This window comes from Furipterus horrens, unplaced genomic scaffold (genome assembly GCF_987537825.1).
Source record: "Furipterus horrens unplaced genomic scaffold, mFurHor1.1.pri manual_scaffold_15, whole genome shotgun sequence".
Taxonomy (NCBI): Eukaryota; Metazoa; Chordata; class Mammalia; order Chiroptera; family Furipteridae; genus Furipterus; species Furipterus horrens.
Window position 1 is genome coordinate 1,735,123 of NW_028327185.1, and position 22,551 is coordinate 1,757,673.

Sequence of the window (22,551 nt, forward strand, 5' to 3'; positions counted from 1 at the left end):
AAATCTCAACACGATGTGAGTTGGGCTTCAAAAACACTGTTGGAACCCTTTTAAATATATTTGACATGTATGAGCTTTCCCCCAAAGTTTTATATTCAAATGAATAAACCAATTACAAGTAGATATTTACTGGAAGTTAAAATATAACTACTTTTAGTTTTGTTACGTATCAGACCAAGAAGTTTCATAAAACGTACCTCCAAATTATTTTACTGTAAACATATTTTACAAGGAAATTAGAAAGTATCAGGTTGCAGCTCCAAAATGGTTGGAAAAGCCTGGTGTGATCGGTGAACACCGTAGCTGCGGGCACCAAAGTGCGTACATATGGCATCTTTTTAAAACAGATTCACCTGGAAGTCAGCCAACACCCAGTCGCGCTCTCGGGCGTCCCTGAGAAACGGGCCCCTGGGCCTGGCCAGGCGATGGCCACGGACTCAGCCAATATTGGCCGGAGAAGATAAAGACATTAGTCACAAAGGAAAGCTGAGTCAGATCAATCGTTAGGAGCCCAGCTCACGCTGTGCCGGCCGGTTAGCGGGAAACACGCTGCAGGAAGGAGGGCTTTTCTGGGCAGGAAGTCTGTCGTGTTTCCAGTGAACGTGTCGTGTGGGTGGGAGCGGACACCGGCTTCGCCGTGGGGTTCAGCCGCGTCGCCCTGACGACTGACAGCCACTGGCGCCCACATCTGTCCTTCGGCTACAATTAAACACGGATGACCGGGGAGCGTCCCAGCGTGTTTCCCGTTAGAGCAACACCATGACTCTTAGGCAGAGGCGGCTCCGTGGGGCCGTCTCGGAACCCGGCCCTCGGTCCCCTCCCGGGGTCGGTTATGTCATCCAGCGCCTGAAGACCCGGGGGTGGGCCGTCGTGGGTTGTTCCTGGTGTTCCCGCCCTTCGTTTTCTCACGGCGTCCCCGGGTCTGCGCGAGAAAGGCCAGTTCCAGCTTCTGAACTCGTTTTCAAAGCCAGGTTCCTGGGCCACTTCCCCTTTTCCTCCGTTACGATGGCTTGGCCATTCTCCTTGCTGTGGGGGAGTCCGAGTCCCGGGGCGTCCTTCAGAGCTCTGTGCGTTGTTTCTGCGAAGGAAGACACCTATAAACACCCCCTAGAGGTCACTCTGCGTGCCAGGACAGGCTGTCACGCTCACGCTCTTCCAAAGCTTGAGCCACCCTGCCGCCCCCACAGCCATGGGTGGGCGTCCCGTTCCCGGTTCAGCAGGTGAGCAGCTTGGAAGTCCCCACGCCATCCTCGCAACAAGGGAGAGGCTGAACGGGCAGAGAAAGGAACACCTGTCCCCGGATCCGTAACCGCGGGACACACCGTGGGGTCCAAGTTTGGGGACGCAGGTGAACACAAGGAGCCAAGGCTTACAGGTTCCCATGGGGTCCAGAGCTGGGGCAGGGAACGCTGAATTATAATCAAGGGTTAGATGGAGGATCAGAGAGAGTCAACCAACAGCTCTGGGGGAACCCCATCATGGGGACCCCCCGTGTGTGACATTGAACTGCTGGAGCTCGGCCAGGTTTGCCTGCCCCTCCCCCTCAGCACCAACCCTGCCGGTCTCCTCACGGGGGCTTCCTCTGCGCGGTCACGATGTCTGGCTACCGCCCTCGAGAAAGCATTCCACGGTCTTGCAAAACGCACGAGGCACGATTTAGAGAGACAGAGCAAACATCGGAATCAGAGACGGCAGAAACGTCGGAATTATCAGACCAGGAATTTAAAACCACTCTGATGCCTATGCCGAGGGCTGTCGTGGGCAAGGTAACGGCGCGCGGGAACCGTGGGCAGTGTGAGCAGCGAGCTGAAGTCCTAAGAAAGGACCAAAGGGAAACGCTAGAGGTCACATCCCTGAAGAGGGAACGGAGGAAGCCTGTGAGGGGCCCATCGGGACAGCGGCCCGGCCGAGGAGAGAATCTCGGGGCTGGCAGAGCGCGCAAGAGGAGCCTCAGGAACCGAGGGGCAAAGGGGGAGAAGACTGAGTGTAAAGAAGAAAACAACTCCCATGAACTGTGGGACGAGTACAACAGGCAACACACGTGCAATGAGGATTCCAGACGGGGAAGGAAGGAACCGAAGAAACATTGGAAACAGTAATAACTGAGAATTTTTCCCAAATTAGTGTCAGGTAACAAATCCCAGATTCAGGAAGCGTAGAGAACATCAAGGAGCGTAAATGCAAAACAAAACAAACGCTCTTCAAGACCGTTTAAATCTAAAAATAGCACTTCTGTGAATCTTTTTTTAAACCTGCCTAGAAACTAGTCTCTCCTTCCTGTGTGAGGTCTCCTCAGAAAAACATTTGCAATAAGAACACCACGTTTAGTTATTCTGCTGGTTTGTCATGAAACTCTCTCTGCAGAGCGTTGCCGGAATTCTTTATGGCAAATAGATGATTTCTTAGAAAGTCAAGTAACTGGACGTGTGGAGAACTGAACACGCCCAACCACAGTGCGCCCACGCGCAGCACCTGCTTTGAAAGTCTAGCGTAAACGTGAAAAACCTCTCAGGGCTGGGACTGAAGCCCGCGGGACGGGTTAGCAAGGGACACTGTGTACCGGGTCCCGGCTCCCCTGGGAGGTCACTCCGGCCCCGTTAGCATATCTGCCCCCTGGAAAGGAGCGAGCGCTGTAAGCAGGGCTCCTTCCGGGCCCCCTTGCCCCGCTCCCAGAGTCACGCACACAACAGCACTCCGCGAGAAAACATTCTTTTTAAAAAACCACCCCGCGTTTTTGGTTTGGACGCACATCTTCTCTGTCAGCCACATCGCAAAATTCTTAGTCGGATCGTTAGATTTTATGAAGAGTGAGTATTTGCATAGTGAGACACTTCATGGCCGTATCGATTTATGGCCACAGCCACCGGACTAGTTACACTCACCAGTGGGTTCAGTCTGATTGATAAAATGATTCTCAATTTTAAAATCAATATTTTATATCTTTATTCTGTGAGAATAGTGGGTAAAAAGACAAATGATATTGTACACCGAACTTTAAAATTTTTTATGAGTAAATGAATGATTTGACTAAATTAAGAAATACAATATAGCTCTTTTATTATTTTAACTTGTGTTAATTTCTCCTTAATACTACATAGCTTTGTCTTAAAACAACTAAAAGTCATCGATATTCATGTCTTATGGCTGCTGTGGCCAATAACTACAAACTTAGTGACTTAAAGGAAGGCATTTTGTCACGTTCCAGAGGCCAGAGCCCTAGCTCAGCGTCACTGGGCCGACACCAAGGTGCCAGGCAGGGCCGCAGCCCTCCAAAGGCTGTGCCGGGGATTCTGCCCCCGCCGCTCCCAGCTTCTGGGGGCTGCCACCCTGTCCCAGTCAGCCTCTGCTCCGTGTCCCCAGCCCTGCGCTTCTGCATGTGACACATTTCCCGGGGCCTCGGCGATTTGATGGGTCCCTCTTGGATACTCTCAAGATATCCCATCTTAAGACACTTAATCCTATCTTTTGCCATTTAAGGTTATAGTCACAGGATCCAGGGATGAGAGCTCAATATCAGCCCACTTCTCGCACCCCCATCATCTTGGAAAAAAGGAAGCATTTGTAAGAATCAATAATCAATTCCAAGGAAGTGTAGGTGCTGCAGCCGCTCTTCAGAGGGCGGGGCAGTCACCCGGGGCTGCCGGCGCTCCACTGAGCCCTCATGGTGGCGAACAGAAAGCTACAGACATCCATCTTGTTGACATTCATGGGTTATTTTGATTATTTTTAATGTCGGCTTATGCATTTCTCATTTTCATGTTTCTGTGTAAAACAATCCTACCTTTCCTTCCATAGGCATTGTGCAATAATACCCTGTCCGTTTTTAAGCTGGGTTATTTGTTCATAAGTAAGCATATTTCACCACTCACCTTGTGTTCGGTACTTTCTAAGCTCTTACCTGAAGCTTTTATGACAGGTGTTACTATTACGGATTATTTTTAACGCTCCAATATACATAAATCAAATGGATTTGCCCAAGTTCTTATAATCATGGCTTGAATTAGCACATTCCCACTGGAAATGTTTTCTGTCGAAAGCCAAGTATGTCCTGTTTATTCCCTTCTCAGAAAAATAAATGGCTGCGCGCGTCAGGGAGGAGCAGACCGTCGGCCCGCACAGTGGGCCCACGAGGCCCGTGGAGACTCCGCGCTCTTACTTCAGGGTTTCACGTTCCATCACTGAGCACCTGGGCCCGTCCCTGGAGAAGCCACTCACGGGCCACAGAGTGCGGGGGAGTGCGTTTCTGAATTCAGAGGTGGCCATTTGTCGACCCTGGCACACGCGCAAGAGTGGGCTAGCCTCTGACCTGGCCAGACTCGTTCATGCCAGGTGACCGGACACGGCCAGCCTCCCAGTGCGTGCTAGTGGCTCTTAGAATAAAGTCTGTAAAGACCTATAACGTGTGGCTAGAGACTCGTGTGCCCACATGTGCGGGAATTCTTTTAAGGTGACAATTACCCTCGAGGGAGTGACAGAGGGCTTCAGGCAGAGGGGTCTTCGGCCTTTCAAGAGTGAAGAAAGGGGAGGGGACGAAGCGGAGGGCCGTGTCGTGGCGGGTGAGGCAGTGGGACGCCGTGGTGCAGAGAGCGTGGGCGATGCTATGAAAGCTGAGTTGTGTCGCTAGGGAGAAGCCCAGGTTCTCGAGAGCATGCGTGTCAGGGAGACACGACTCCATGCTCATGACAGGAGATGGCAACCCCGTGGTGGTCTAATCCGCACGTAGAGGGAAAGAGTCTAAAGGATGCTAATCAGATGAAATTGGGAACCGAGAGAAGTATTGCCTCTGAAACAGACAATTGAGTGGAGGATTGTGACAATATCCACGTAAGGAACATAACAACAAAAAGACTCTGTGGAGTATTGATTGGATGCATCACTCAAGCAAGAGAACGTCTCCAGCCTGCGTTATCTCCGCTCTATTTCCTCGTACCTCGGGCCACGTATCTGTCCGCCTCCCTCCCAGAACAGGCCCATTCTTCCGCATGGACTGTTTGCTTCTGATGTACAGCATCTACCAGGATGACAAACTGCGCCTCAAAGAGGTTTCAGCGTGGGTAGAAGTTATGTATTCTTCACTATGCCATGCTTAGAATATCATGAATAAAAAACGACTAAAATTAAATTCAGACCAGCAGAGGGTAACTACCATCATCATCATCTGCTGAAAACGTATCGCTGCCAAAGGAATCACTCTCAATGCGCACAAAAGTTTGTAAATTGCAATTTGACCCCATTGTAGAAATTTCAATAGTCATCTGAAACATCGAAAGGACCCATTTAAAATAATTATGTCGCTTCTCCGTTGTGCATTCAAATGTTAGGCTCAGTTCACAGACTGGGGATGGAACTAGAACATGTGCTGTAAAACCCAGATGAGAAGCCGAAGTCAGAGACCAAGCCTACTGCTAATTTTTCAGATGCAGGTAAGAAAAATCTACCTCTGTAAATTAAGAGGACGAATCTGAAAAAAACAAAAACAAAAAGAGAAATTGTGTGGTTATTGCTGCATAGTTACCATATTAGAGATAAAATTTGCCTTTGTTACGAAGAAAGCTCCTTGGAATTCTTTTAGGACAAGGCAAAAAAGTCTCTCCCTGTTACAATGAAGCAAATGCCTTCCTTGGTCAGGGCAGCAAGCTTCATTCAATTCGATGTCCTAATAGTCTGGGAAATGGCGTTGAAGGGCGGCTCAGATGCATTTACCAGTCCCGAGCGACGGAGACGTTCTAGCAAAAAAGACGCGGGTCTTCACAAGCACTTCATGACAGCGGCATGTCTGCTCGTGACGGCAGGGCCTTAGCACAGTTTTCCTCCCTGCAAACTGCCGAGCAGACAGGAACGGGAAGGCTTGGCCATCAGAGGCAGGAGGCAGAGGCTTGAGGAATTTCATCACAGGGGTCTGAGCCGGTCAAGGTCTGCAGTAACCTGGACCCGGTAAGAGCCGCGGAGGATGTGGCTTTAGGAGCAGACGGCGGAGGCAGAAAGGCCCTTGTAACTGAGATTCTTTGGTGGGGGGAGGAGACGTTTGATCTCACTTTTGCTTTCAGGAATACGACCAAATAAGAAGGGGGATATCTTATTATTTGTAAAACGCTGACTATTTTGGAAAACCTTTAATTTAGGGTTGGATGTGAGCAATCACATATGCGTTTCCCTCTCTCCCTTGGGAGTTGATGTGACTTCAGTTCAGGGAGAGGATCTGTGGAGGTGAAATGATGCAAATGAACTAGAAACATTGCTAGGAACTCCCCTAAAAAACTAAGCAAAATCATGCTATTGGCAGTCACCAGAGAACATCAAGAAGCCAACGGAAGCAGTCATAAGGGATGTGTGCAGAACCCTGTTCTCAATAGCTCGAGCATATGTGTTAATCTTGACTGGACTTACATGTACGTCCTTAATGTACATGTAACAACTCATTTTCTAACATATTTTTACTGCTTATCCTAAAACTTAAACATTTTTAAGCTTCACTCACAAAACTTCCTATGTAAATTATGAACCCAATTTAATGTAACTTTTTAATGTTATTAAAGGAGATTGCATGTGAGTAGGCAATTTTCGGATTGGTAGGATCTCCTTCAAGACGGCGCTAATGTGCAGCCTTCGGGTATTAGCTTTCCTTAAGTAAAGCATGAAATAATTTCTTTCATCCAAGACGAAATGTGGATGGCAGATGCTTTTCAAAGGGTTTAATTAATTATCTCCATTTTAGACCACCCAAGAGTTGGAAGTAGTGCTGGGATTGCACATATAGCTACGGCTCAGAAGTAATGTGATGTCTGGTTGGCTGAATAATTTTCGTAATTGAAGACCTCACAGATAATTCTCTGGACCTGCGGAAAAGCCACGTGCTTACGCAGGGCGGGAGGCTGGCGTGCTGGAGCACACTGCCCTCCCTGTGCCTTCTCTGTTTTATTTTCTAGGGCCAATGTGATAATTTCTTAAAGTTAATTGCCTGTAAGATACTTGCTTTCATTAAATAAAGTATCAAGTCACCTTCACGGCCTGAAGAATATGTTGGAAGATAAGAAATAACAGCAACCTTAGTAGGAAGAAAACCCAGGAAGACAGAAAAGATATCCAGCAGCAGTTCCCCTACGTATTTATGACTCTCCAAATAGGGTGAAAAGTGCTTCAGCCGTGACATGTCACAGTGTGACAGCCTCCTGCATGCTCAGTTTATACCGATGCAACTAGAGCGGCTGAAGTTCATCATGGCTGTGGTCTCAGAAGAAATAGAAGTTCGAAGACTGGGATGCAGTAGAGAGTCGCTTGGTAAGATTAGTTCACGATCCTCAAATGGTGCTACTTTATCAAAACATTTCTCCCCAAACAGTCATTGCTTAAAATTCTCGCTGCCGGATAACCAAACGGATAAGCTGACTCGCATCGGCGCTGTCTGGCAGAACAATGCTATTGGGAGATGTTCTTTACCAGAATCAGTCCAGCAGAATGCTGAGCAAACATTGCAGAGAAACAGTAGGTTATTTTCAAACTCATTTTGGCATAAAAACAAAGCAAAAATAAGTGATGGTTGTGAGCCAAAAAGTAAAATAAAAATCCAGAGCACAGTGGAAGCCTACCAGAGTTCACGATGCAAATGAAGGAGGAACGGAATCCCTTGGGCAGATAAGTCAGGCGGTAGGACTTGGATTACACGTTGGGGAATAGTTCAGTTGACTTTTTTGTGGATTCTGTTTTACTGTGTGTGGCTGAGGATCAGGTAAGGACTGTAATGTCCCCGGAATTGGGCAACTGCATGAGATCACACATGCTGTCACGTGACAGCCAGGTGTGGCAGGACTGGGAAGGTTAGGGTTAAAGTTGATGAGAAAAAGGGGAAGGGGCCCTGGGAGGGACTGTCTCATTGGAGATGATGGTGAGGTCTCCTGGGTCGTTGGCCCCTCGGGCTATGTCCTCATCTAGTATTTCTCAGTGGGTTCTATGTCGGCATCACCAGGGGCCTCATTCCAGAGCTACGCAGACTCTGAGGCCACGCCTCCCACCTGCAGACTCAGTCTCTGCCTTAGAACGAAGCCCAGGTATTTCGCACACACGTCACTGTTGGAAAAGCATTGCTGTTTGGTATCGAGACATAAACACGCAAAGGATGCACCGATACAGGAAATGAAAGTGTGAATAAAATGCTCTAGCACAGATCAATGTAACTGTGTGATGTTGATCTGAGACTAACCAATAATGATGCTTTGTGCCTGGTAAATTTAATACTGAACATTCGAGTCTCTGTTCATAGGTTCATGCTGCCGACAGAGATGTCCCCCTGTGATTGGAAGGAAACAGAACACACATTTGCCTCTCATCAGCTAAGGCATTGGAAATGGGCAGATTTAAGAGAATAGTAGCTCAACCTACTTTTTTTCCCTTTTCCACATAGAAAATGAAAACCAAAATAGTGAGCCTTTTACTTTCTTCTACATAAATCATACGCATACTTGGAAAATCCTTCATGTTGAAATGTTTAACTATTACTTACTTGTAGGATATGTGGTCTGCACACTCAGGACAGAAAAATACACCAAGAAAAACCTAAAGCGTTTAAGTCACTTAAATGTAAAAATCCAAGTTCATAGCAAGGTTTGTCTCTTACAGCGTTCAGAAGAGAGAGTGAGAGAGAGACGACTTCTGTAGCGTGTTTGGCCCAACTTCCGAAGGTCTGACCACACATCCTAATTTGCGCCCATTATAAATTCAGACCAGTTGAGAAACTTCCTGCTCAGCTATCTCTCTCATTTTCATCTGATTCCAATTTTCCCACCCAAGTCTCAGACCACCCATGACAAGCCAGCAGAATCACTGCAGAGAGCTCCGTTTGGAGTGTGAAAAGCTGACATTTCTGCGGGTCCTTCCTTTTGGAACACAAGGCTGAGGCCAAGTGAGAAGTCTTAATGTCATCCAATAAATCACTGGCTTGTCCCAGATACAGAACTCAACATTGTCACTGTCACCGCAGTCCTCGGTGTTGTCCTTAGTGACACAGTGCTGTCCCCATGTTGTTCTGTGCATCTCTCAAATCCTAAAATTTTCTGTGTCTCAGTGTCTTCGTATGTGGCGAAGGGGATAACGAGACTCCTCCCTCCTCCCCTGTGCCAGCGTGCGTGTCCCCAGATGAGTGGGAGTTCAAGAGCATCGAGACACACAAAATCCTATCCAACTAGAAGAGATTTTTATTGGTAGGTGTGTTTTCTTAAAGACATTTTAGTATTTCTAATACACGTATCCCAGTCTTACTTAATACTAACGTCTGATTCTGCACTCGATAAAGTTCATTCTTGAATAGATTCCTCTCCAGAAAGTTGGAAGCAGCCCCGTCGGTCTTGTGTTGACCGTGTCTCTTGATGACATCATTTCCTCCTGGGCCTGATGTCGTCGTGGGCTTTTTTATACATTTAGCGAGGCCGAAGAGCACGGTGATTATTAAGCGCACATCACGTGCAATGATGGCTCACACCTGCACACACCTGCACACCCACGCACCAGCCACCCGCGACTCACCGGTAGCAGCTTCCAGCCCTGCCGGCTCCGTTCCTGGGAAGCGTCCGGGGCGCCACTTTTCTCTCCCATGTGGTATTATTTTACTGCTCCTTTTCCGTGTTTGGGTACGTTCAGAGGCACGAGTACCACCGTGTTACAGTTCCCTGCGGCCCGGGCGTGTGGCCCAGGAGCGGCAGGCCGGACCGCTCAGCCCGGGCGTGCGGCGGGCTGGACCATCGAGGTGTGGGAAGTGTGCTCTGGGCTGTCCGCACAGTGACAACATCACCTGAGGACACATGCGTCGGGACACATTCCCGTCGCCAAGTAGCGCGTGACGGCCGTGAATCGGGAGGTGGATATAAATGCAGTGGGAAGCCACGGGAGAACTCCAAGCAAGAAAAGGTGGTGCTACGCTTTGTGTGTTAAATGCTTGCTGCCTGCTGGAGAGCGTCGTGGGGGCAGCAAGGGTGCGCGCAGAGCCGGGGACGCCGGACATCTGATCGCAGCGATGCGCGTGGGAGGCTAGTGGTCAGGATGGCCCGGCAGATCCATCGTGAGATCAGTGTGCACAGTGTCCCCTTAGGAGCCGACGGGGAGGGTGTGGACGGTCCGATGACACATCCGTGCTCTTGGCGACCTTTCCCGACTCTCCCACGGCTGCCCTTCTGCGCCCCGGGCGTCCCTCCAGTTCCTGGCTGAGCCCAGGTGAGCACAGCGCTCACAGCTTCCGGGTCTCCGTCATGCGTTCGAGGTCGTGCATTTCTTCTGAGGTCGCCTCGTCCTCCCTGATGTTCAGACACGGTCCTGCCCGGCAGTGGCCTCCCCCACGTGCACCAGAAGCCGAGGAGACACTGTCACCTCTTAAGTTATTGGGGACCCGAGCCCCACTCCACGAAAGGCGACTAATTCAAACAAGGCAAGGACTGAAAGTGTACGACTTCTGCCTGGGACCTGCTTAACCTGTCCCGGCTGCGCCCCACTCCAGGGCAGCTCAGGGTCCTGGGAATGCCCGCGGGGCAGCGGCCGTCCTGCCTGCATAGCTGCCTGCAGTGTTCAGACCACTCGAGGGTAGAGCGCTTGGGAGTTTCCTCTAATCTGTAGGACACTGGCTGCAGCGGGGGTGGGGGTGGGACACCCAGGAAGTGCCGTGAGGGCTGTTTGTACTTCCCGGGCTGAAATGGAATCCTTGACACCGTTTTGGAAAGAATCCATGCTGGTCTCTCCCGCCGTTCGATGGTCTCCAGTCTGAGTCAGTGGTAGGTCCTGTCAGGCCCAGCCTGATGTGCTGCCACCACCCCCCCCCCCCCCCCCGCCAAATGTGGGTCTTTGTCCCTCTACCACCTGTATACGGTCCAGTGTGAGTCACTCAGTGGGATGATCTGCGTCTGAAGCAAATGCAGATAGAGTGATATTCCCATTTCTGTTGAAATATGCAAATGTGTTACACCAGAAAAAAAAAACCCTAACTTGACACCATGAGGAGAATCCATATGGTGTATAAAGAGGGCGAGAGTTGGCTTGAACAAGAGCCACCAGCTCCCAATGAGACGATCTCGGGGTGCGAACCCCGTTTCCTCCCGGCAGCCGTCGTGCGGCCAGGACCGGGGGTGGAAATTGCTTTGCGCATTGCCTGGCACGCGCAGTGGGGAGGCACCTGCCAGAGACAGCAAACGTGACTATTTTGGCAAGTACAAGTCCTCGCTGAAAATGTGGACATGAGGTCAGCCTAGTGTGGACTCAAACCAGGCTGTACAGTGACAGTACAGGGTCCAAGGCTGTTTGTGTCACCAAGAAATGAAGGTGATAACCCCGACTCTGTGGGTCATCGCAGTGATTCAGTTAAGCACCCAGTAGGTGTGCAAGAAAGCACCAGCTCCGGCTCCGCTTGACGTTCCCTCTGTTAATTTGGCGTCACTCTGCAGAGACGCGCGTGGATAGAGGATCATACAGCGGAACCCATGCCGGGCAGGCAGGAGTTGGCCATCTCCGAGGTTATTTACACCCCTAAGCCCTGCACACGAGTCAGAGATTTTTAGGACTCATGTGAATAAAATAATCTTGAAATCACTAAAAAAAATACCCTCCGGTTGCCCGTTTTATGGACATTTTGCATCACCCAAAGAGACAAATGAAGAATGACTTTGAGAAAATTATATTTCCTCTTGATCCTTCCTTAGCTGAAGCCCTTATTTTGATTTATTTGCTATTGCTGCCTTTTAATATTTTTCAGTGCTTTCCCCCAGCTTCCTCCAAAATATAATTGCTACTTGAAAAAGTTCACTCCGTTTCTGGTGTCGCTAATAAACAATGTAGTCTGTTAGGTTAGAACTGAAATGAAGCTTCTTTAAACATCAAACCAAGAGTTGAAAGATGCATCCTTGAAAACAAATGGAATTTGTGCTTCAGAACGTGACTAGTTCTGCCGAGGAAAGAGATGATAATTTGCTTTGTGTCACCTACAAAGTTAACTGGGGGAAGAAAACAAACAAACACCCAAGCCACAACCACGTTTTTGTTATTTTTTTCTAACAGGCAAAGCACCATCAGAACTGCAGGGCAGAGGGGATAGAAAGGGGGGAAAAATCCTGAAAATGCCGAGTCCCCAGTTTCCTGCCACCAGGCTCTGTGAAGGGTGACTTCAGTCCCTTTCTTAACTAAGTCTGTCACTGAAAACCCCTCCAGCCATCCGTCCACACAGAAAGGACAAATCAGCCCAAGGGGAGGCCCTGCATGGTTTCAGTTTTAACTCCGCACCAATGGGGGAGAAGGCAGGATGCCTGAGCTGGGTGCCGGGGCCAATGGGGTGGCTGTGTGTCTCCCACATGACTGTCTGCCCCTGCCTTTCACATGGGCTGTAATTTAGTTCAATTCAGAACTGCAGATAGTACAGCCCTCACCGGAGCAGCGTGCCCTCGCACCAGGGCTGCGTCCCGGGGACTTGGCCGAGCAGGGCTGTCCCCACCTCCCTCCCGCCCAGCACGGGATCCGCACCTGCGGCGGGGCCGGTCTGGCTGCAGCCCCTGCTCTGCCTCCGGGGACAAGGACCATTTTGAAATGGTGAGTCTACATTGCTTCCCGTCCACTGGGCTGATTCAAATAGTTTGATGTCATCCACTCCAAGTCTTTGAAGATTTCGAGGGCACCCCTTTCTAGGTGTGCTCGGCAGGGGGTCCCGGGGGCCGGGAGACATTTCGGGCACAATTGTTGCATGCTCAGCCGTGTGGGCGGTGGGGCACGAAGGACAAAGTCGGGCATGGCACAGCGTGGCTGCAGGAGCCTGTCTCCCGGAGCGCAGCCCGGCGCTGCTTTGTTCGCAAGGAAGAGCGAAGGCAGACACACATGCCCTCGGCTCCCTCCTTTCCCCTCCTTCCGCCCAGACCGACCGACCTGTCCCCTAGAAAAATAAAAGACAAACTTTGCTGACGCCACCACCGCCCAGAAACCCCTCGAGCTCCCGGCCATCTGACAGTTATTATAATTAGCGAGGACTCGGGGCAAGGAGCTCTTAAATTCTGAACAATGGCTTCAAGCCAGGGCTGGCTTCTTATTTATTTTCGAGGCACCTCTGCCCTGCGCCATCGCGGTGGAGACGGAGCTGGTCGCCGTGTTTCTGCCCCCGAAATGTGAAATCGGGTCCTGAGCAGTGAAGGGCAGGAGCCCGGCGGCCGGCGTGGAGACAGGGAGGAGGCAGCCTTTGCCCAGGCTCCAGCCTTCCATGTAGAAAGATTTTTTTTTTAAAATTCCTAATAGGGTGGAGTGAGGATGTGGGGGTGGGGAGGGAGCATGCGGAAGCTCCTTTCTAGAAGAATGCTTGGAGGATAAAATAATTGGGGATCTCTTCTCACGAGCAGGCAAAAGGTTAGCCTCCAAGTTACATTCACAGTCAGATTTTTTGATGGGGTTTCAAAACAGAAGTGACCTAGAGTGTGGTTTTTTTTTTTTAATTTATAAAATATTTGGAAACAAATGAAGGCGGGGGACTCCTCCCCACTGCTTCTTTTTTACGTCCAGCTAGCGTAATCTAGCAATGCTTATGCCTTTACTTCTGGGGTCGGCCAAAGCCTTCGAAAGTTACCAGCTAAGTCTGGTAAGAAATTAAAAGGCAAATCAGATGGATGCGATTCTGCCTGATGAAGATTTTGAACAACAAAGCTCTGGGAGAAAGAGAGTTGGGCAGGCATTGGTGACCTCCTCGTGTTAAAAAGGAGAATATGAACTCCATCAGTTATTGAAAGGAATTATTCAGAGACTCCAGACATAACTAATTATGGCTTCGGAGGTCTGCCCAGAGCAGAGCTTGTGTGTGCTAATTATAAAAGTCCGAGACGTTTGGGTTCTTTTTTTTCCCCCCAAAGAGGACCCGGACACACATTTGCCCCTAACCTTTGTGAAATACACCATTTTTTTTCTTTGTCTGCTCTCACGGCATCTCAACCCCCCCCCCCCCCCCCGCCACCTCCGCGCGCGGAGACACCTGAAGGCTGGACGGGCTGATCCCCGGAGCTCCGCCGGCGTGGCCTGCAGCCAGGGCCCCCGCCCGCGGTGGCAGCCCCTACCCGGCTCGGCTCTGTGCGGAGGGGATGGGAGTCCAGCGCAGACGGCTGCGGAAAGATGAAAGACAACAATATCCCCTTTCTCCTACCCCAGACAGCCTGGGCTTTTAACCCTTTCACGGCCTTGGAAAGCGAGGCTCCTCCTCCGCTCTCTGGAGGGCAGGTCTCGGGGGGCCCCCCGCACCGCGTGAGACGCACACGCCTCGCTGGGCAGAGGGGTCTCCGCTGCGCAGCCCCGTCCCGGACACTTTCGGGTGGCAGGGTGCCCGCTGAAGAAGCCCCATTCGCTGGTGCGGGGAAGTGCATTCCTGGTGAACTTGGGCTGTCTGAAATCTGCAAAAAGTCCAAGATCCGTGGAAAGGCTTTTGCAAACCTTGCAGAAGGTTGTGCCGTCTCTGGTGGTGCAATTCTTTCAGCACCCCCCTTACACACACACACACACACACACACACCCCCAAGAGGCACACTCAGCCAGGCAATCCTCTCACGGCATCACAGAGAAACCGGGTTTGTGGGTGATGTCATCAGATCCAGCATTTTGCCTTTGTGGGCGCCATGTGCGGTTCTGTCCTCGCCAGGGTCTGCTGGGGCGGCTGCCCGAGGAAGTTCTCGCGTGCGCGGGGTCGCCCGGCTCCCACAGGAAGGGACGGTTTTGTGTGTGGCGACCTCTCTCGAAGGTGTGCTTGCAGGGCAGTCTGGGCACGTGTTTCCCGACGCGGCGCGCCAGGCAGAGTTGGTGGCTCTGGGAGCCTCGTTAACGCGCAGGCGGGCGCGGCCGCGGGCAGGGTGCGCGTCCTGAAATCTCCTGGGGAACAGCAGCTGGGGGACCGATGCCCCGTGTGATGGCTGGTGGTTCCGACGTGTCATTTCAGTGTCTGCAGCCATGAAATCATTTTAACTGCTAACCTGCCGCTTGAGGGGAGGTTCTATACCAATGATTTAAAAGTAACTAACGTTGGTTCCATGGACTCTGTGTTAGGTGAGGGTCGGGCTAAAATGTTATGCGCCGGGACAGTGTTTGTATTTATTTTCAAGTTTGTTTTATGCGTCTTACACTGAACAGTTCTCTGCAAAACAGCTTTCAGGTTTTAATAATATGTACATTTAAGTACATCTCTTTGGTTTTACTTAAATAGAAAAAGTTTAAAATTTTTACCAGAACATATTGCTATATCTGAGATATAAATATCACACACCTGTGTATACCTAACGTCTCCTTTGCACCCATTTTACTATATAATTAAATTACTCGTCATTAATAAAGGCTCGCTGGCTACACCCACTTGCCAGTGCTTACACACCACGCACCGGATACGTGACTTTCTTCACGCTGCGATTTGCTCCACACGCTTCTCTCTCGCGTACCTGCAAGGGGGGCATTCTGAAGGGGTTTAGCAGGCAGATGTGTGGGGACAGCCCTGTCTGTACTTCAGGGCACTGGGCCGTGAGGTCGGTGTTGCCGTCGGGCTGTGCAGCTGTTCTAGCCCAAGTGAAAAGTGCATTGTTCTTTCCTCGCTGACGTGCTCCTATTGTTGAGAAGAGTGGCGAGCTTAAAGCAGGGACACATTTCGTACTTGGGAAAAACAAGCTTCACGAGCTCTGGGACGTTCTGTGGGGCAAGGCCACACTGGGAGCGAAGAAATAACTTCGAGAAATTCTTGGGCCTGATGCAGTTTGTCCATAAACAGCGCTCCCAACGTGCAGTGGCGTTCTTGCCCGGGGATGAAGCAAGTAATTGTTTTATCAAAGGGGAAAAATGAGTGAATAGACTTGAATTTCACCTACTTTCTGAAAACAAAACACGGCCTTGCGCCCACGCTGCTAAAAAGACGCCTTGCCCAGAAAAGGGATAACGGACGTGAGTGAAGTAGCTGAGCTGCGGACGTAGCTCCAGGACAAACGGGTTTTCAGAGCGTGATGGGGAGGGACAATCTGCTGCAGTCCAGCCGACCCCCCTGCACCATAGTGATGGTTTGTGTGAAAAGGCAGAGCAGACAAAGTAAATGCCCGGCAGCAGCCACGGGTCCCTTCCATCGGGGACAGACTCTCGTTTCAGATGCTAGAATACTCTTAATTCAGTTATTTATTTATCTGAAGACTTTAGTTAAAGCTACACTCTATCTTAGCATGTCACCATGGTCGTGTAGTCCTGCACATGCGTGTAGTACATGCAGTATGTACATATGTATATTTGAATATAGTCATAGGCACGAAACAGTTGTTGGTACTGTATTATGACCAGAGTTTTTTAAACGCTCTGGAGTTAGGAGACGAGCACATTTGAACACAATGAAACTTGGGTGCCATTATCTGCTACCTGCCTGCGTGCCGGCAGAGGGCTACGTCCAGAGAGTCGCGAAATCAGCGTAGGGGGGGTGCAGTTACTGTAAATGCCTCGAATCAGAAAAAATCAAGTCACAGCAAAAGACCCGACTCCAAGTTGGCAGAGTATAGAATGTTATTTTAGTTAAAATCTCTCTTTCTTACCAGTATGGAGCTGATTTCTCAAAGCACACCCACACTCACCTTTTCCCTTTATGGAAAGAGAGATTAGGGTTTTTCAGAACTTAGCCTGTGAGCACAGGGCCTGAAATTATCATCTGAGGAGATGCTTCCACCCTGAGCAGGGAGTGGAGGCACCTCCCGTCTCCAAGGGAAAAGAAGGCGAGCTGGTTTGGTTGCTTCCTGCCTCTAATGGATGTCTGTCTCCCAAACCACGCATGGCTGTGAAAACTATCAACATGGTTCCCACCGTCTTCCAAAGACCACGCTCCTGGAGGAACCGGGTTTGAGGAGTTGCCCAGCTGCCTCAAAGTCAGACCAGCTCCTGGGTCCCAGGCTGGGAACGGACTGTGTCTGGCATCGCTGGAGGTTAAAAATGAAACATTGGGGCTATTTTACCGTCAACAGACCTGGGGCTGATTCTGGGCACATCTTTTCAACATCAAGCCTGCAGTTCAGCTGAAGTAACTTCCATGTACAGCTCCTACCAGGTGGCCGCGTGCTCCTTTCTTATTTAGATGAGGCTTTTTCCTTTCAATAACATCTTTCTTCTTGACCTGCTTAAAAATTCCAGCGAATGAAATCAGCACAGGATTTTCAATTCTAATGGGCCCTGTGCAGAGGCGGGGCCGGGGGGAATCAGTGGGGGTGTAGTGAGGCTTGCTGCCTCAGTTCTGCCTTTGTGTCCCCCGCACCCCCATGGGCCAGGCTCCACTCGGGGGGAGCCGTTCATTAGTGTTCATCTCAATAGAGCTGCAAGCGGGGCCCCCAATGCAAATCATCTGAGTTGGCTGTTCCTGCCATATATAATCACAAGTAATTAAAATAAAAAGTTGGGCACTTCCACAGCCTCGCCACCAGATAGTAAGCTATTCATTGGTTAAAAATACATTAGCCCGTTGGCATCATGGTTGAATCGGGATGAAAGGGAGCTGATGCTAACTTTGTTTTCCTGGTCACTTGAATAAATGATCGCGATCGGACTATTTTTATCCTTTTATATAACCCGTGAAAGTATCCTCTACCTGAAATTCTTGGTTCATTATTTGTATAGTCATTATATAAACAAAAATGTTTTTTAATGGATATTTTATTTGGACTGGGATTAGTGAGAAAATATTAAGCATTTAAGACGATGAACATATTTAAATTGGGCATGAAGTGTTTAGATTTTTTTCTATTTTTGACAAGTTCTTGACTCAGATAATTTCCTCCATTGTTTATTACCCTTAGAAAGACGGTCTCTTTTACAAAGTTAACTTAAGAAAGGTGAAAGTGTTAGCTGAAAACAAGTTATCCTTTGGATATCGACATTATTTTTACTAATAAAGATAGAAACATGTACCAAAGCTATTTTAAAAATATATAATAGAGATAAGAAAGAACTTTGAATTATGTTTCAGTGGCGCTGAAACACTGGCCTCACAGCAGCACTGCCTCTGATTTGGAATTCTTCACTCCTTCTTGAGTGAACTTTCAATCTCAATAAAATCCACCGGTTGTCAAAAATAGGATATGCCTCATCAGAGGCCAGGCTGGGGCTGATGTTTGAAAAACGCGTCTCAGGACTAGGCTCCATCGGAATTTCTTTGCACCAAAACTACACAAAAAGTAAAATGTGATTGCCCGTGGCATCCACAACTGTGAGGGCATGTTCTAAGTCACCAACATAGGGTGACATGAAGTCAGTTCTTTATGAACCTTGCAAAATTTAAGTTCCTGATACTGTCATATATGCACATGCATATGTGTATGTACAGGTACACACATGTATATGTCAATTTGTGTCATCAAAATATGAGAGTTCCGATCATGCCATTACGAATGCATTGATGAATTCATTTCATATTTGATGGTGTTCCCACTGAGTTATGAATGATAAAAATCCACTGAAGAACAGGTAGGTGGCGGTGATTCAGTCAATTCTTGTTCTACTGCCCTCACTGAGCAAAACATATTCCTCAAAGAAATCAAAATATAAACAGAGAAGCTAAGCATCCTACCAAGCCTAAGGTCTTCGATTATACATATCTTTAGCTTAGTTTTACTCTTGTAACAGCAGACATCGGCTGGCAGAGTTGAGCGCCGTGTGGAGCTGACAGATCATGGGATCTTGGGGAAAATTGTAAAATGGGATCGGCCTCGTCACGTCAGGCGGTTGCAGCTGAGAAGTTCATAAATAAATAAGGGCGAGGACTGAGCTTCTCCGGCGCCCCTCCCAGGCCTTGGTCCTGCAGGAGCCTAGAGCGTCGCAGATCCGGAGGGAGCTGGATATCTCCATCCGTCCTGGGTCCCGGTGGGGCCCTGCTGCATCTTCCTGTTTGTCACGGTTCCCTCGGTGGCCAGCGCTGGTTGGGGGCGGGGGCGCCTCCCATCCGTGCCCAGTGTCTGCTCCTCCCGGGCCCCTTTCCTGTCCCGTGGGACTGCGGTCGTCAGTTGGAGACTGAGGTCCTTGTCGCCTGCAGGCCCCCTTCACGGCTCTCCGTGCTCCAGCTCCTTCTGAGGGACCCTTACCCCCAACCGAGCCCGCACCTGCTCCTAGAGGCCTCCCGCCCTGTGCTGGGTCCCCGGCCCTTTCTGCTCCGGGGAGGCCTCACCTCGCCCTTAATTACGCAGCTACGGTTCACAGTCGGGAGGTCTTTTTTTTTAATTTTGCATTTTTAAACTGCGAAGGAGGCGGTGCTAACGGGGCCCTGGGGCCCAAGTGGAGGGGCAGGTGGCCTCCTGCAAGCTGCTGACAGGGCAGTGAGGTCATGCTGAACCGGACTAGGCTGGCCAGCCCTCCCTCCGGCCGCAGGACAGAGCCCACCTCGGGGTGGGGCCGACTCTCAGGAGCCACGGAGGGAGGCGGCCTGCCCGCTGCCCGCAGGGAAATTGCTGCTTTAACTGGAAGGGCCTAAGCGCGAGAAGTCAGCTTCTCTGTGGGCAGCCGTGGGCCCAGGGACACAGAACCCGAGTGCCAAGGGAGACGGCGCCCGCGGGGAGACGAGCGTGCGAACCGCATCCAACAGGCCAGGAGGAGGCGGGCGTGTCCCGGGGCTGGTCACAGGCGCTTCCCACATACATGTGCGTGACCTAGAAACCTGTCCGTCCGTGTGCCTTCCGTGTGAGGGGACCCAGACCAAGACAGCAATCCCGTTCGAGGTCTTTGGTTCTCAAGTGCGTGGCTTAGACACTTGCACAGAAGGGACTGAGCTCGCCGACTGGGACAGCAGCCCTGACGCCTGTCACCGTCGGACATCTGTCAGGACATTGTTCAGTGTGTCCCGGGGAAGAAAGAAGCACTCAGCCCCCTTCCCAAGTGCCTCTTGTCCTGCAAGGACTGAAAGACTTAAGCTGACAACAGGGACAGAAAGGGTTAATTTTCAAATCTCTGTCAAGAGGGGTGGGCTCGGCTTGGGGGGAGAAGAGAAAAACCAAAGCCAAGACTCCAAGACTCCACTGCTTTATGGATCTTCCACACCTTGAAAAGGAGACCTCTCAGAGCAGGATGGTGACCAGCAGGGGTCCCGGGGACCCCCCTCTGGTTTTCCAGGTCACTGTGAAAGGACAGAGGGCGCTGAGCTGAAAGTCCAGCGGTTCCGTATGAGGCCCACCTTAGAAAGAAGTTAGGATCTGGAAACGTCCGTCCATTTCCTTTCCTAACTCTAAGTAGGGACGAGAGCGCAGGTATCGCTGCGGCGACTCAAGTGCACGTGACGTGCCGACCAGCTGGGGACAGGGGCTGTTGGGGGCTTTCTGCAGGAGTGGTGGCAATAGTGGCTTCTGTCCGAACAAAGTCTCTTTGACATCGGTTTGGAAAAGCGTGTGTAATGATTTATTCGGAATGGACACACGGGCACTCCTAGTAAGACCCACGATGTCCTCATGTTCTAGCTTTAAAAACTGATTTCACTCTAAAAAAATCACCCTGAAAAGAAAATGCAAAATGCCCTCGTATTTTACCCTGAAATATAGTAAAACTTTGATTTTTTTCGCCCTGCCTTATGTTTTGTTTAGTAATTGTTTAAATTACATACATTTGCTCATTTTAAATATATATTTTTTGAACTCTGAAGAAAATGAAATCTCTAACTTAGGAGGGAAACTAGGGTTTTAAAATTTCACTAAAAGAGGCATCTATAAAGATGTCCTTTTAGCTACAAAGTAGAAAAATTTTATTTGTAGTTTTCAAATATTTCAAACTGCACCAAAAAAGATGCATTGTCCTGCTCCGGGTAGCTCTCTTGGTGGCGGAAATTGAGAAAACAGGCCCCCTCTTATTCAAATCCTTCAGAACTCTTTTAACTGTTACGCATGCTCACACCACGTGGGTAACACGCTTACGTGGTTCTGCTTCGCCATCATGTCCACGGCTCTCCTGTTGTTCGTCCCATCAAAGAGCGTGGGTTCCAGGCAGCTCCCTGCCTGCGCATCAGGGTTCCGATTTTACCCCGTGGCTGCGCCTCGTAAGGATGTTTGTCTCAAAATGTCCTAAGGGGCCAGAAGCGTCCCCTGCGTTTTGAGTGGCCGAGAACGTACCAGCACCAGCGTAGTTAAAGCAACGCGCCCTCACAGTAGGGTTGTTTCTGGCCTCTTCCCGGGGAATCAGATTTCTTTTAAAAGGGAGCAAATGCATGTCTGAAAAGGTATTGAAACCCAGAGCCTGTGTGAGTGCGGTGTTGCTGCGGATTTGCATACACGGTGTGGTCACGCGTGGCAGCCGCAGAGACTGCCCCGCTCCCTGAGGGCAGCAGAGAAGAAACCCGTCCGGGCTCCTCACTGCCATGTGGTACCTTAAACGTAACCTGCAGGGAGAAGACGAGCTTTTCCCCGTGACCCCCTTGCCTGTGATTTGGGCAGCAATATAAAAAGAGCTGCTAACCGTCAATTTAAAACCAAGGCGTCGATGCCTCTCTAAAGGGAACAGATGCAACCAGGTACCTAACTCTGGTGCTGGGGTGGCTGCCCCCTGAACTCTTCCCTACCCACGTTCTGTGGACTGCAGGTTATTTCAAGAGCGGACAGGAGGCGACCACTGGTGAGTATCTGCTCCGGGCAGTATTTAGGGGAACGAAGTCTAAAGATGAAGGTAGACAAGTGTGCAGGAGTCCATCTTTTTTTAGGTTCACACCAGAGTAGAGTGTGCCCTCAATAAACATGACTTCTAGTCTTTTACGTTAGGTACAAATAAAGATGATGCAACAATTCTGAACGCACCATCTCTTAAAGGAATATTTAGGATACAATGTATTTAAATGTGGTTTCTTCTGTACGTGTTGTGTACCAAATCGTTTATCCAAAGACCTCACATTTTCACTCCAAAAACGAACTGATGAGTGTGGAAAGCTGGCCTCTAAGGGCTCTCCTCAAAATAAGGACAGAAGGTCTACAGCCTCAGTCCCTAAATGCTCACGGGCCTCCTTTCTTTCTTTCAGCGGCCCATCTTCATTACGCTCTAAGCCACCAAATTCTTTCCCTCCAGGTCATCACTCCCTGGGGTCATTTCTATTTTTGTTTCTTCAACACTCTTATTAATTCGGTAACTTCCTTTTCAGTATTCTTGTGTCCTATTCCCATCACCGTCCCTCAGCAATTAAAGATTGCACGGGGGAAGGAGTGAGCTGTAGGTGTTACTTAATACCTGGGTGACATTTTTGGACCTCAGGTCCTCTGTCAGCAGGGGAGGGAGTTAGGGCTGGTGGACCTGCAAGGTCCTGGGACCTACCTCTTCAGGGTTCACTGGAATTGAGAGCCGTGGGTCGACATATCCTGAGGTCTCAGGATAGTCCCTGCATTACACATGGTTCCTCCTGGTAGCTCATGGCCACACTGATAAGGATTCCAGACTGTTCCTTTGCAATAGTCAATTTTCCCTTTTTAAATTCCTTTGTATATAAGCCTTGATTCTGTATGTGCCCCCGCCCCTGAGAATATTTCTTACATGAATCTGATTTCCTGCCAAAGTATCTTATGTAAATAATTGTGCAGCTGAAGGAGCTCTTAGATCAGTCTGAGGGTT

General features: G+C 49.8%; 1 long non-coding RNA gene across 1 annotated transcript in view; it reads left to right on the plus strand.

The window, feature by feature from the left end:
* Positions 1-12,384: 12,384 nt before the first annotated feature.
* Positions 12,385-22,551, plus strand: part of LOC149992291 (uncharacterized) — a 50,945-nt gene continuing 40,778 nt past the window's right edge. The window contains exon 1 of the long non-coding RNA XR_016508302.1: positions 12,385-12,552. This is a non-coding gene — a long non-coding RNA (uncharacterized LOC149992291). The remainder of the gene's footprint in view (positions 12,553-22,551) is intronic.